Source organism: Corythoichthys intestinalis, chromosome 14 (genome assembly GCF_030265065.1).
Source record: "Corythoichthys intestinalis isolate RoL2023-P3 chromosome 14, ASM3026506v1, whole genome shotgun sequence".
In the NCBI taxonomy this organism is placed as follows: Eukaryota; Metazoa; Chordata; class Actinopteri; order Syngnathiformes; family Syngnathidae; genus Corythoichthys; species Corythoichthys intestinalis.
In genome coordinates this window covers 16859268-16874794 of record NC_080408.1, presented here as the reverse complement: position 1 = coordinate 16874794, position 15527 = coordinate 16859268, and positions in this window count along the sequence as shown.

The following is a 15527-nucleotide window of genomic DNA, read 5'->3' as shown; positions in this document are numbered from 1 at the left end:
ATATTTAAAAAAGGCATGGCCGATATTTTTTTGCCGATTCCGATACTTTGAAAATGACATGATCGGATGATGCCGATCGATCGGGACATCTCTAGAAATTTTGTGGTCTCAGGACGAGCTCCAACGCACGGGACGGGACCGGAAGGGAGGCAACATTGATTTGGGCATCAAATATGGATCTGGCGACTGGATCGACCGGTGCTTTTCCAAATAACGGCTTTTATGTAACTCATCCAATGAGTTTACAGCGTCTGAAAGCACCGGGGCTTCCATAATTTGCAAGTGAATCCACCTTTAGAAACAACGGTCATTGACAATACGGACACACAATGATGGACAATATGGCGGCACAATACAGCGATCACGTGATTGTGTGACGTTGGTGATTGGGGTCTATAGACCCTACCCACCAACGTCACAAAACCACGTGCTCGCTGTATGGTTCCGCCCACTTGTCCGTCATTTTGTCTCTGTATTAGCATTGGTTTCAATTGATCGAGGAATTTAAAATGCATTTCATGGAAGACCCGGTGCTTTCTGATGCCGTAAACTCACTGGATGTGTTGCATAAAAGGCGTTATGTGGAAAAGCTTCGTTCTATACAGTCGCCAGATCCATATTTGATGCCCAAATCGATGTTTTTCGACCCACTGTCTTCGCCCTGTCTGCCTGACATCTGCTACGCTGATATTTACAATTATCTTGTCCACACAAAATCAGCCTATTCTCACGAAAATTTGAAAAACTTCAAGAGCTTGGAGGCTTATAAATACTTCGTTGCTGGTTGGGTGAAACAGGTCCTCGTCCACGAAAATTCGGCAGGAATCTATCTTGTGCTTGGAAAGGTGAGTTACGAAATTTTCAATTCAAAATCTTTTGTTATTGCTAACATCCACTGTCAAGTCTAATGTATTTCATGTCGTTTGTCAATGGAGTTAAGGCTTTTAATGTTTATATGGTTTAGCGATAGCACTCTCACTACATACATACGTGTATGTTGTCGGCGATTAGCCTAGCAATGATCTTAATTGTGGTTATTTGTCAGCCCAAAACCCTCTAAGTATATCTTAAGTGCATCTTACCGGATATAAAATGACTACTACATAGTCTGTGGTGATTTTTTGGCGCCCAGTTTTCACGTCGCCGCCATTTCGCTCTCCTCTTTGGATCCCTCGGAATGCGGTAAAACTTCAAGTCTCTCCTTCCATCTTCTCTGTTAGTGCAACCAACAGCCACACACGCCTTCACCATTTTGATTATTAATGTTAAGGAGCAGAAAAACACGCCGTAAATAGGAGGAATGTACGTAGCCGTAACAGGTTAACACTATGTTTTGACGGACAATTGGGCTGTACCATTCAGGAGAGCGGAGTTGTGACGTCACGTGGGTAGGGTCTATAGGAAAGTCAAATACATGCCATGAAAATTTCAGCCACCAGGGGGGCCATGCCCCCTCAGCCCCCCCTGAAACTCCGAGTATGGTCGGATGCTACAGAATAAGAACCACACTTAACATTGGCCTTACTCATCGTTTCTGGTTATGTGAGGTAATCAAAAGAACTTGTATGACAGTTAGCAGCCATCTCCAATTCTGGAGTTTTTGCCGCATCGCCTCGCAGCTACATCAGCACTTATGAGTGACAGCTAGAATTTTGACTTTGCTGAATTGGACATTAGAGATTGTTGGAGTGTGCTGCAGCTTGTCACAGCTGGGCATTTTTAAAATAAATGATCAGTCTTTTTATAACAGCATATCCGTAAGCAGAAACTGAGTTCATGCCCTGCAATCTTGATTCAGCACAGCAGTGATTAAGCATTGGGGTCAGGAAAAAAATGGCTTTTACAGTATAGTATGTAGAATACAGTGTTTCCCACAGGATTTTAGGAGACTGTGGTGGGAGGGTCTCTGACCATAGGATTTTTTGAAACTGTGGTGGTGGGCTGCATCGGAGTCGGACAGCCACACCATGTCGTGCCACGGCAAATTTTTTTTTTTTTTTCATTATTTTTTCCCCCCAAGAAGAACCATAACAAAGATATATTTGAAATATTTCATTAGCTAAGCTAATGTTATAGCTCTCAGCTACGGTACATGTATGTAAAATGCGTTGCTGATTACAGCTACGTTACCCTATGTAATAATGCGACTTTTTTTCTCGTAGCAATAGTACGACTTACATCTCGTAGTCACTCAGGGTTGGCAACCCAAACTGTTGAAAGAGCCATATTTGACCCCCCCCCCCCCCCCAAAAAAATGATACAGTATGTCTGGAGCAGCAAAAAATTAAAAGCCTTGTACAAGCCTTATAATTATCAATACTAGCTATATTAGCCTACTATAAAAATGACTAAGTTGGCTAGAAATACATAATTAGCCTTCATGATTAAATGTTTATTTTCCCTGCAGTGGATCCTATAGCGCACCACGTGACTGCTCTGTTGTACGATGACACCACAAGTTTAACTTCATTACAATATTAATGAATTGAAAGAATGTTTGTGTCATGTTTGTCCTCCTAGAAATCCTATTAAAACAAAAAATATATTTCCCTCCCCCATCTTTTTCCATTAAAAAAAAAAAAAAAAAAGCTCCGAAGCAGCACTAAAGAGCCGCATGCGGCCCAAGAGCCGCGGGTTTCAGACCGCCGTCGTAGCCCTTTTTCCTTTTTATTTGACCCTCATAAGTACTACATTACCACAACAATAACAGTCCTTCTGTCAACTGACCCATTTACAGGACTGAGGGAATTCTAATGGCCGTGTAAAGAGTTTTTCTTGATTCGGTGAGAAGGTGAATAGTTTTTTCCCCGTTGTTCGTGAACTAAATTTCCACACAAACGCACATCGAGGTACCATCAACTTAGCAAGGAGAGGTATGAGAGTCATTTTTCGAGTGTCCCAGAGCTCGCGAAATTGGGGGGGGGGGGGGGGGGGGCCGCATGTATCGCAACTTTCGTCAGCCGTAATTGTCTGAAGTTGGCGCGTCGGTGTTGTGCCGAAAAATAGCCACTCCACGCGAAATGTCGCCCCGACGGGAGCGGCCACACGTCACTCGTACAAACACCCTTTTCTTACCAATCGATGGACACGGAAACGACGTTCTTGTACCGTGAATATGTATCATTTTACTCTGCTTGAACTAATAAATACTTTACTGTGACCAACGCTCTGAAAATAGAGCAAGGCTTTATTTTGGGCCCCGCCTCTCCGCGCAAGTTCAATCAAAGTTTGCTTTCCGTCCAAGACGGCCGTCCACCGCTCACAAGTCCGATCCAAACTATTGTAATGCCCCGGATATGGGGAAGAAGGAGAGAAGTCTGTATTTGCTTACCCACTTGATTGTGGTAACAATAATAAAGAAAAACAATAACAAAATAACAGCGGGCTGCTGCGACATCCGACCGCTATCTCTCGCTATCTCGCTCGTTCTCCCATTCTTCCTACTCGTTCCCTTTGCGTCTCTTAAATAAATAAATAAATAAATAAAATAGTACTCTAAAACGCTGCTCTCGCTCGCGCGGGTAGTAGAGTGGAGTGGGCTACAGCTGTGTAATCGGCTGACTGACGCACCTGATTAGTATCTTTTTTTTTCGGCGGGGGGGGGCAAACGAGACTGTGGCGGGCCGCCACAGTCTCGTTCATTGGTGGGAAACACTGGAATATGTGTTTTGTGATTGTGATACAGTTGTAGAAATAATGTAACTAGACAAAGTAAGCCTTCTTTTTCTGTGGAAGCAAGATATTTGAATAGGGTCTTCTTTTTATATTGTCTGGTGAGTCTCCAATTGGACGGACCACGCACAGTCATTACAACACCACATAACCAGTTAACTCTGGAAAGAACATAATCTTTGTCACCCAAGAGGGTACGTATCTTTCTTGGTTTCCATTAAGACATTAATGACACACTATATTAAAAAGGTGTCTTGGAAATGCACGAGAAATGGTAGAACCCATCTTCCCATCATTTAAATGTCAAGCTGTTTCCACACATCCTTTCCTGCAGGGTGTGAGGAAGAAGAAAAAAACAAGTGGCATAAAAGAAGTGTTTTTAATGACGAGTAATGAAGCTTGTGGCCGCATTACAGTGACAACACATGTCACCTCTCCCAGCCTTGATTGAGCACTCTAGCTAGTTCTACTTGTAACTCCACCCCCTCGAGCAAATGAAGTCTTTTCTGCATATTTGATTGCGCATGATGCGAGCCTCATGTTGCCACTACAGGGGGGTGTCAGCACACAGCTGAGGTGTCATCTTTCATATAAATAGATGAGGGCATCCTGTCATCATGATGCATTTGATGCTTAAGGATGGATGGATCGGATCACAATGGATTCATGCCAGGAAGAAGACTCCAAGCTGTGATTTAGGTTTGTTCTTAGCTTTTTTTGTGAAACCAACACAGAAGGGTACCACTTATAGGAAAATGTGAGCAGTGCAATGTAATATGCCCACACCTGCTTCCAGCATGTATTTTCACTAGGACACACGCATTTATGCATAAGCGGATTTTAAGGGGGGCCGGGGGCCAGGCCCCCTCTGGTGGCCGAAAAGTGTCATTGCATGTAATTGACTTTTCTATATATAAAAGTTGCAAAGCAATAAAACTTCAACAAAAATGAATGAAATGAACAAAAAAATTAGGGCTGTCAAAATTATCGCGTTAACGCGCGGTAATTAATTTTTTTAATTAATCACGCAATTAACGCACATGTCCCGCTCAGACAGTATTCTGCCTTTTGGTAAGTTTTACAGCAAGGGTTTTTTGTGCTGTCTAACAGCGAACTCTTGTGGTCGCTTTGCGACATGGTTTATTGCTTTCTTGCCAGTTCAATATGGCTGCACAACGTCCCGGGCTGACGCCTACATTGTAATGTTGTGGTTATATGATCCTTGGACAAGATTTGTCCGTAAGTATGGTTGTTGTAAAGAATGTACATATTATGTTAGTAAGCGAACTGTTATATTTTTTGTATGAGACGCTTTTTGTTTATGTTTAGTGAACCTGTATAGCGTGCTAAGCTAACGTTGTTGCTCATGCAATGCTTGTGTACTTTTTTTTTGTAGTTTCACTACGGTCTAAAGAGGACAATGGTTTGAGGCCATTTTATTAATAAATCAGATGAAAAAGGAAGAAGTCTGATTATTGAGGCGTCGTTCACTAGCTACCTAGCTTTGGAAAAAGTAGACGCTTCGGAGTGAGGACAGCATAGACAGATTTAAATGACAGTAGAGTGAAATGCCCACTACAGTCCTTATGTACCGTATGCTGAATGTATATATCCAGCTTGTGTCTTATCTTTCCATTCCAACAATTTATTTTACAATTTACAGAAAAATATGGCATATTTTATAGATGGTTTGAATTGCGATTAATTGCGATTAATTACGATTAATTAATTTTTAAGCTGTAATTAACTCGATTAAAAATTTTAATCGTTTGACAGCCCTAAAAAAAATATATTTTTATAATGGGTCAAAATAATTTTTCAAACAGATCATGTGACTAGCAACTTAGACGGACATTTGCTTTGCTTATAATTTTCAAAAACAAAAACAAAAAAAAAATGGAGAGGGCAATTTTATTTTTTAAATGATTTTTTTTTTCTTTGATTGAAAAAAAAATAATATATATATATATATATATATTTTTTTTTTTTTTATTGAAGCAACTTTTGGGGGGGATCTTTTTAGACACGAATGTCCTACCCATAATATGGCCCAAACACAAAAAGGATTGCTTCAATCAAAACTTTCTTGATGAAAAATTAAGAGTTCAAATACAACTTTGTAATCTCAAATATTTTTTCGCATTCAAAAACTTTTTCCATGATTGAAATTTTCTTTTTTTTGATTCAGGTGATTTTTCTTTTTGAAAAAAAAATATATATACATTTTTTAAGCAACTTATTTTTTGATTGAATAAGAAAGACAAAAATGTCCTAGTCAAAATGTGACCCAAAAACAAATCAACATTACTTTAATCCAAATAAAAAAATAAAAATAAAAATAGACTTCAATCCAAAAAAAAAAAAAAAAAAGAAAAGAAAAATAGCTTTCACGTGCATTTTTTCACATGAAAGCTATTTTTCTTTGATTTTTTTTGGCGTTTCAAATTTATTTTTGCATTCACTTTTTTTGTTTGTTTTGATTGGACTTTTTTTTGGGCCGAAAATATGTATTTTGATTGAAGCAACTTTTTTTTTTTTTAATAATAATGAAACAAATCTACCTCCATATGGCTCCGCCCAGGGGATACAATTTTTGACTGGGGAAACTACGTTGGCACGACACCGGCGGGTGTACCATATTCATTGGATGACGATTTTGGCGAAAAGTATTGACTAAGCAGCCTGACTTAAAATTCCCCTCAAGAATGACGAAACAAAAAAACGCTCATTGTCAACTTATTATTACAGTGAGGAGAACAAGTACTTGATACACTGCCGATTTTGCTGGTTTTCCCACTTGCAAGCCATGTAGAGGTCTGTAATTTGTATCATAAGTTCTCTTCAACTGTGAGGGACGGAATATAATACAAAAATCCAGAAAATCACATTGTATAATTTTTAAATAATAAATTTGTATTTAGCTGCATGAAATAAGTATTTGATACATTACCAACTAGTAAATATTTTGGCTCTTAGTTCTTTTTTAAGAACCCCTCCTGTTCTCCACTCATTACCGGAAGTAACTGCACCTGTTTGAACTTGTTACCTGTATAAAAGACACCTGTTCACATGCTCAAACAAACAAACTCCAACCTCTCCACAATGGCCAAGATCAAAGAGCTGTGTAAGGACATTAGGGATAAAATAATAGACCTGCACAAGGCTGGGATGGGCTACAGGAAAATAAGCAAGCAGCTTGGTGAGAAGGTAACAACTGTTGGAGCGATTATTAGAAAATGGAAGAAGTTCAAGTTGACGGTCAGTCTGCCTCGTTCTGAGGCTCCATGCAAGATCTCACCTCGTGGGGCATCACTGATCATGAGGAAGGTGAGGGATCAGCCCAGAACTACACGGCAGGATCTGGTCAATGACCTGAAGAGAGCTGGAACCACAGTCTCGAAGAAAACCATCGGAAACACATTAAGCCGTCATGGATTAAAATCCTACAGCGCACGCAAGGTCCTGCTGCTGAAGCCAGTCCATGTCCAGACACGTCTGAAGTTTGCCACTGACCATCTGGATGATCCAGTGGAGCAATGAGAGAAGGTCATGTGGTCGGATGAGACCAAAATTAAACTTTTTGGTCTAAACTCGGCTCGTCGTGTTTGGAGGAAAAAGAAGGATGAGTACAACCCCAAGAACATGATCCCAACCGTGAAACATGAAGGGGGAAACATCATTTTTTTGGGGCTGCTTCTCTGCCAAGGGTACAGGACGACTGCACCGTATTGAGGGGAGGATGGATGGGGCTATGTATCGCCAGATCTTGGCTGACAACCTCCTTCCTTCAGTGAGAGCCCTGAAGATGGGTCGTGGCTGGGTCTTCCAGCATGACAACGACCCAAAGCACACAGCCAAGGCAACTAAAGAGTGGCTCCGTAAGAAGCATCTTAAGGTCCTGGAGTGGCCTAGCCAGTCACCAGATCTGAACCCGATAGAAAATCTATGGAGGGAGCTGAAAGTCCATGTTGCCCGGCAGCAGCCCCGAAACATAAAGGCTCTGGAGAAGATCTGCATGGAGGAGTGGGCCAAAATCCCTGCTGCAGTGTGTGCAAACCTTGTCAAGGACTACAGGAAACGTTTGGTATCTGTAATAGCAAACAAAGGTTTCTGTACCAAATATTAAGTTCGATTTTTGTGACGTATCAAATACTTATTTCATGCAATTAAATGCAAATTTATAATTTAAAAATCATACAACGTGATTCGCTGATTTTTTTTTTTTGTATTAGATTGCGTGCCTCACAGTTGAAGAGAACTTATGATACAAATTACAGACCTCTACATGCTTTACAAGTAGGAAAACCAGCAAAATCGGCAGTTTATCAAATACTTGTTCTCCCCACTGTATAAATATTCTTGTAAGTTAATTTTATTGCTGAAACTGCGTTTCGGGGTCATCAACATGTTGTGCCCCCCCTGCCCCAAAAGTCAAACTCCGCCTATGCATTCATGTTCTAACAGATGCAGATTGGTGGGTGATTGCTTTTGTTCATTAGTTTAACAGCAAATTTTTGTTTTTTTTTTTTAAATAAAATTTGTATGGAGGATTGATCAACACTGGGAAACAGCAAGAGTTGTGTAGTTTACTGTTTACAATCAAAACGAGGTAAAAATGGCATAGGCAATACACAGTACACGCCTTCAGACTAATACAATAGCTACAGCTACACTTAAAAAAGTCAGTCTGTCTTGTTATCACATGTATTACAATGCCTGTACTTTGAACCTTGAAGTGTAAAGTGTAAAACATACCACAGGACCATATACATATTGATATTATCTGACATCTGCTCTGTTGATCTCTAGTCCGGGCAATTTTGAGGATTCCATATATCCTATATATTAGATCTATGGTCAATATCCAAGTCTGCCTAATGTAGCAATCGGTGGGTTTACATGTCCTCAAGTGCTCGTTCATTACTGTTGAGACTGTGCCACCACAGTCGCTGCCTTGAGGCCTGTTGAAGTGTGAGACGTCCCCACCAGCACTTTAGCTCTTTAGTGTCACTGCATGACTCCCTGAAGGCCAAACCGCCAATTGAGGAAGCTCTTTAGGTTAGAACACGAGACAAGTTAGGGTCGGAGAGAAGAGGCGTTTGTGTGCTGTAAACCCCTCTGAGTATCAGGGTCATTAAACGGGGAGAGTAGGTAGAAGCGCCCAAACTGATCATCATCAATTATTCAGCAGGCGTATGTGTGAATATTGACACCGTTGGACACATCTCCCGCGTTAATGGAGCACAGTAGAAGCTGAGAATGTGGATGTTGGCAAATTTGAGGACAAAGCCTGCAGGCGACACCAAGTAGCTTGTCATGCTAACTGAGATTGATGGAGGTCGAATACTGGTTAGTCGTTTCTTTGCTCAAAGAATGTTCTGGGTTTACCTTAGTTGAGTCGGTTTTCAAACAGAATGCCAACTTCTTCCAAGTTTCAACAGTACAAAGCAAAAGGTTCACTGAATATTAAAATCTACTTTAATTTTGTTTCATTTTCAGTGTTTACTAAAAACATGCTTTGATGATGATGATGATGATGAAACTTTTTTATTTCAAGCATGCACACACAAAAAAAACAAATACAGTGTAATTCAACAAAAATAATTGCACTCGAAAGGGAGTCGGAAGAAGAAAAAAACTACAGTTAAACTGCTTTAGATCTGATTACAGCGCATACTTGTATTTGTTTACTATAACGCCATTGAAAACTGGAAATTGTCTCTCAAATTTGATAAGCATTCTATATGTTCTTGGAATATTGTTTTCCGTTCTTATCGGCAAACTGAAACTCATCTGCAGTCTATGTCATCTCCTAATCTTGCTCCAGGCTAGCTAGCTATCTCTAGTTAGATCTGCGGCCAGATACAAACGGCGAAACAAACTAGGCCGACGGGATGAATGCACGATAACAATGCCTGGGGGAGAGCACGATACAGGTTAACCCCGGCATATTGAGATAATATCTCTAACGTGCACAGGGAAGCTAACTGGGTTTTAAAGTGGTCGAATTGGAGTTTGCTGATGCAGCATAATGGGAGGACAGCAGTAGTGTAGCGTTGACAGCAACAGGCAGGTGATGAAGCACCGCTGAGGAGCCTAAATGAGTCCCACAGCACTGACGTTAGCGCTACTGTGAGCTCAGAGTTTGACTAATCCTGATGAGCTGCTCTGTTAGTATAGTCGGCGAGACTAATGGGTTGACCTCTGAGGGTCCTACACTGCTTACTGACACAGTGCCACCAAATGGTGTGAGTGGCACTATTTGGTACAGTAACTTTGCCAGTTCTTTCCAAACATGTTCAGTATGTTGGGTTTATTGAAATGGCTAAATTATCCTGAATATTTATATATGTAGTTATATTTGATATACTGTATATACAGAGGCGTAGCAAGGGTCCCCGGGGGCTCCAGGCAACAAGCAACATGGGGCACTTCGAGCGTGTGCAAGTAAGGGGGACAGTTGGACTTGGAGCAATAGCATATTTAATAAAAGTATAATAACTAGGGCTGTCAAACGATTAAAATTTTTAATCGAGTTAATCACAGCTTAAAAATTAATCGTAATTAATCGCAATTCAAACCATCTCTAAAATATGCCATATTTTTCTGTAAATTATTGTTGGAATGGAAAGATAAGATAAGACAATATGGATATATACATTCAACATACTGTACATAAGTACTGTATTTGTTTATTATAACAATAAATCCACAAGATGGCATTAACATTATTAACATTCTTTCTTTGAAAGGGATCTACGGCTAGAAAGACTTGTAATTCTCAAAAGATAAATGTGAGTACAAGTTATAGTAATTTTATTTTAAAACCCCTCTGTGTGGTTTCATTTTAATAAAATTTGTAAAATTTTTAGGGCTGTCAAAATTAACGCGTTAACGCGCGGTAATTATTTTTTTTTAATTAATCACGTTAAAATATTTGACGCAATTAACGCACATGTCCCGCTCAGACAGTATTCTGCCTTTTGGTAAGTTTTACAGCAAGGGTTTTTGTGCTGTCTAACAGCGAACTCTTGTGGTCGCTTTGCGACATGGTTTGTTTTCTTGCCAGTTCAATATGGCTGCACGACGTCTCTGTTGTGCTTATATGATCCTTGGACAAGATTTGTCCGTAAGTATGGTTGTTGTAAAGAATGTACATATTATGTTAATAAGCGAAATGTTATATTTTTTTGTATGAGACGCTTTTTGTTTATGTTTAGTTAACCTGTATAGCGTGCTAAGTTAACGTTGTTGCTAATGCAATGCTTGTGTACTTTTTTTTGTGTAGTTTTAGGACGGTCTAAAGAGGACGATGGTTTGAGGCCATTTTATTAATAAATCAGAAGAAGTCTGATTATTAAGGCGTCGTTCACTAGCTGTCTAGCTTTGGAAAAAGTAGATGCTTCGGAGTGAGGACAGCATAGACAGATTTAAATGACAGTAGAGTGAAATGCCCACTACAGTCCTTATGTACCGTATGTTGAATGTATATATCCATCTTGTGTCTTATCTTTTCATTCCAACAATTTATTTTAGAGAATTTATATATATAATTTACAGAAAAATATGGCATATTTTATAGATGGTTTGAATTGCGATTAATTGCGATTAATTACGATTAATTAATTTTTAAGCTGTAATTAACTCGATTAAAAATTTTAATCGTTTAACAGCCCTAAAAATTTTCAATCAAAAAAATAAACTAATAGCTTGCCATCGTGGAAGGTAGTGATTGACATACACCACAAGGTGTCAAGGGCGAGTTTTAAGTAATTAGAGATCTAGCAAAGTTTTTCTAGTGCGTTTTGCCCCTCGACTGACGCCGTAATTTCCGGGTTCATTGTACCTTACGTTTATTTGAGTGTTGACTTCACAACGTACGAGACCTCTGATAGTTTGTATATTGTGACTAAATATTGCCATCTAGTGTATTTGTTGAGCTAAACGAAATGTTTGAATTGAGTTTGACCAAAGTCTGAGTATTATTTTCCATAACTATTTTGATTGGGAATGCCAGTTCTCTATGCATTAAGCGCTTTTCTTTTTGTGAATTTTTTTTTTTTTTGAGCGATGGGAATATTATTTTTGTTGTGCTTTCAGTAAATGATACTGTAGCGACTTATCTGTTTTGCCCAAATGCATAATGGGAAGTTGGGCGACCATGACTGTCAGTGGTGGCTGCAAATGGTATATCTTCTCTGCGTTGTGTTCAATACAGGGGGTTGAGAAAAAGATTATCTCCTGTCATTTTACCCCACGTCGCTCGCCACAATAGTTATAATTGTTATGGAAGAGATGCCAAAGCTTATGCCAATAAATAGCACGGCCGCAGTGAATGCCTGAGTCCACTCCTCTTGCTTGTCTCTGCCTCTTAGCTCTCAATATACATAAAACGGCGCCATTGTAGTCTGATTGCGGCAATGCATGAGTGGGTCGTCCCATGCATGCGTTAAATATTTTAACGTGATTATTTTTAAAAATTAATTACCGCCTGTAAACACGATAAACTTGACAGCCCTAATAATAACGCCTCGGTCTCATAGAGCGCTTTTTAGGACACTCAACTTGCCCGGCTTCTACTACATTAGGACATAAAACTACAGTAACATAGTACACTCAATGCTGTCTCGCTTCCTTTTCTCCTCTTCTGCTTTTTTTCTTTCTTTTGTCACTTCCAGAAGGATAACTTATCTTTATTTTGAATATACCCCAATTAAAAAAAAATGCCAAATCGCCGCTCACTCTCACTCTGAGTCACGTGAGGGAAGGGGGGGAGTGTAGAGCGAGTGAAGGGGCCCGTTCAGGGAACTCAGACACAAGGCTGTGACAGTGCAGTAAAGCTGCGTGTGCTAAATCTGTTGGCCCTCTGGGGGCCTCTGCTGGCTGGGGGCCCTAGGCAATTGCCTGGTTTGCCTAATGGGAAGCGACGCCTGGCCAAAAGTATTGGCACCCCTGCGATTTTTCAGATAATGCTCAATTTCTCCCAGAAAATGATTGCAGTTACAAATGCTTTGGTATTAATATCTCATTTATTTTAATTGCAATGAAAAAACACAAAAGAGAATTCATTTTAAAAAAAAAATCATTATCATTTAAACAAAACTCCAAAAATGGGCCGGACAAAAGTATTGGCACCCTCAGCATAATAAATGGTAGCAGAACCTTTAGACAAGATAACTGTGAACAACCGCTTCCGTTATCCATCAATAAGTTTCTTTCAACGCTCTGATGGGATTTTAGACCATTGTTCTTTGGCCAACTGCTCCAGGTCTATGAGATTTGAAGGGTGCCTTCTCTGAACCGCCATTTTCAGATCTTTCCACAGGTGTTCTATGGGATTCAGGTCTGGTCTCATTGCTGGCCACTGTAGAAGTCTCCAGTGCTTTCTCTCAAACCTTTTTCTAGTGCTTTTTGAAGTGCGTTTTGGGTCATTGTCCTGCTGGAAAACCCAGGACCTCTGAGGGAGACCCAGCTTTCTTACACTGGGCCCTACATTATGCTGCAAAATTTGTTAGTCGTCTTCAGACTTCATAATGCCATGCACACGGTCAAGCAGTCTAGTGCCAGAGGCAGCAAAGCAACCCCAAAATCAGGGAACATCCGCCATGTTTGACTGTGGGGACCGTGTTCTTTTCCTTAAAGGCCTCGTTTTTTTCCCTCTGTAAACTCTATGTTGATGCCTTTTCCCAAAAAGCTCTACTTTTGTCTCATCTGACCAGAGAACATTCTTCCAAAACCTTTTTGGCTTCCTCAGGTAGGTTTTGGCTAACTCCAGCATGGCTTTTTTATGTCTCTGGGTCAGAAGTGGGGTCTTCTGGGTATCCTACCACAGAGTCCCTTTTCATTCAGACGCCGACGAATATTACGGGTTGACACTGTTGTACCCTCAGACTGCAGGACAGCTTGAACTTGTTTGGATGTTTGTCGAGGTTCTTTATCCACCATCCGCACAATCTTTCGTTGAAATCTCTCATCAATTTTTCTTTACCGTCCACATCCAGGGAAGTTAGCCACAGTGCCATGGGCTTTACACTTATTGATGACACTGCGCACGTTAGACACAGGAACATTCAGGTCTTTGGAGATGGACTTGAACCTCGATATTGCCAATGCTACCTCACAATTTTGCTTCTCAAGTACTGAGACAGTTCTTTGGTCTCCTTTCTTTTCTCCATGCTCAATATGGTACACACAAGGACACAGGACGGAGTTTGAGTCAACTTTAATCCATTTTAACTGGCTGCAAGTGTGATTTAGTTATTGGCACAGGTAAGTAACAGGTGCTGTTAATTACACAAATTATAGAAGCATCACATAATTTTTCAAAGGGTGCCAATATTTTTGGAGCCCACTTTTGGAGTTTTGTGCAAAATAATAATGTTTTTTTCCCCATTCTCTTTTGAGTTTTTTGATGCTATTATGAAGCTATTACTACCAAAAGCATTTCTAATTACAATTATTTTCTGGGAGAAATTGAGCATTATCTGACAAAACTGGAGGGGTGCCAATACTTTTGGCCAGCAGTGTATGTAGCAAATTGTTTGGCAAATTAATCCGAAGCACTAAATAATCGAAACCTGAAGTTTATGTGAACAAACTTTTTTTTTCCTACCATAGCATCCCCTGGTTGCCTGTTTTGAGAACCTTTATCATATTCCAGTAAATTACCAAAAATTTTGCGACACTGTTAGCAGTGAAGCGGGGGTTAGCTGGGCGAGATTTACTTATGAGATCCAGAGCAGTGGAATGGCACCAGGACAATTTTCACTATGATAAAAGTGGCTGAGGCTCTGTATTAGATGGATTTTGACAGTGGCTAGAAAGAGGCCTTCATGGTACGTCAGGTGTGATGGACCAAACTATATTTCAGTGCTCTAATTTTTGTCCATGCCAGTTTCACTGCAGATTATTGTTCTGGCACGGCCGCTTCAAACAATGGGATGTGACAAGGCTCCGTTCTAGAAAATGATGGCGCTTGCCAGAGCGTATCACTGCCATAAATGTTTCACGCTGCGGTGATATGGTAATCATTGGATCCTGCTCAATGGCACCTTGTGAGAGTTGGCTTTTCAGCCCCGCATGACTCTGGACACCAGCCAGCTGCTTCGGTCCAAACATCTTAAAAAATTTGTTCTTTTAAAAAATTAATGACGCATGTACATGGAAAACATTTGTGGCCATTCAGTTCACATGAGTGTACCGTGTACATGCTGAGACGTGAGCATCTTCCTCGGAGTTAAATATGCAATTCTGTTTTCAAGAGAGTGGGTCCAGGTGCCCCTCGGTGGCCCTTGTCCAACTGGAGGATGTGGCCGATTCGCTTCAGCTGGCATGCAGGCTGGCATACTAACGGAATGGGACAAGGCTCTATCTCCTGCATGGTGTCCACAAGCATGGCCGGCTACAGTATGAGCCAAGAGATGGTGACAGTCAGGTCTGAATATTGCCAACAATGTCACAATACAATACATATCATGGTACAGGGAAGCCAATACGCATCATGATATATGTGTACACCTGTACACATTTTACATAAATTTTACATTTTTATTTTGCTGGTCAGCAATAATACCTGGTACTCTGAGTCCTTAACTCATTCACTCCCAGCCATTTTCACCGGGGCAACCCCTTTCGCTCCCGGCCGTTTTACTTGATTTTGACTGATTTTACAAGGTCCATAGAAAATTCTATTGCTATTTAAACATGGAACCCACCAAAAGAAAGATTAGACTCTCTTTTTTCGGCAGGAAAAAACGGTTAGTTCATATATTTTTAGGGCTGTCAAAATTATCGCGTTATTGGGTGGTAATTAATTTTTTAAATTCATCACGTTAAAATATTTGACGCAATTAACG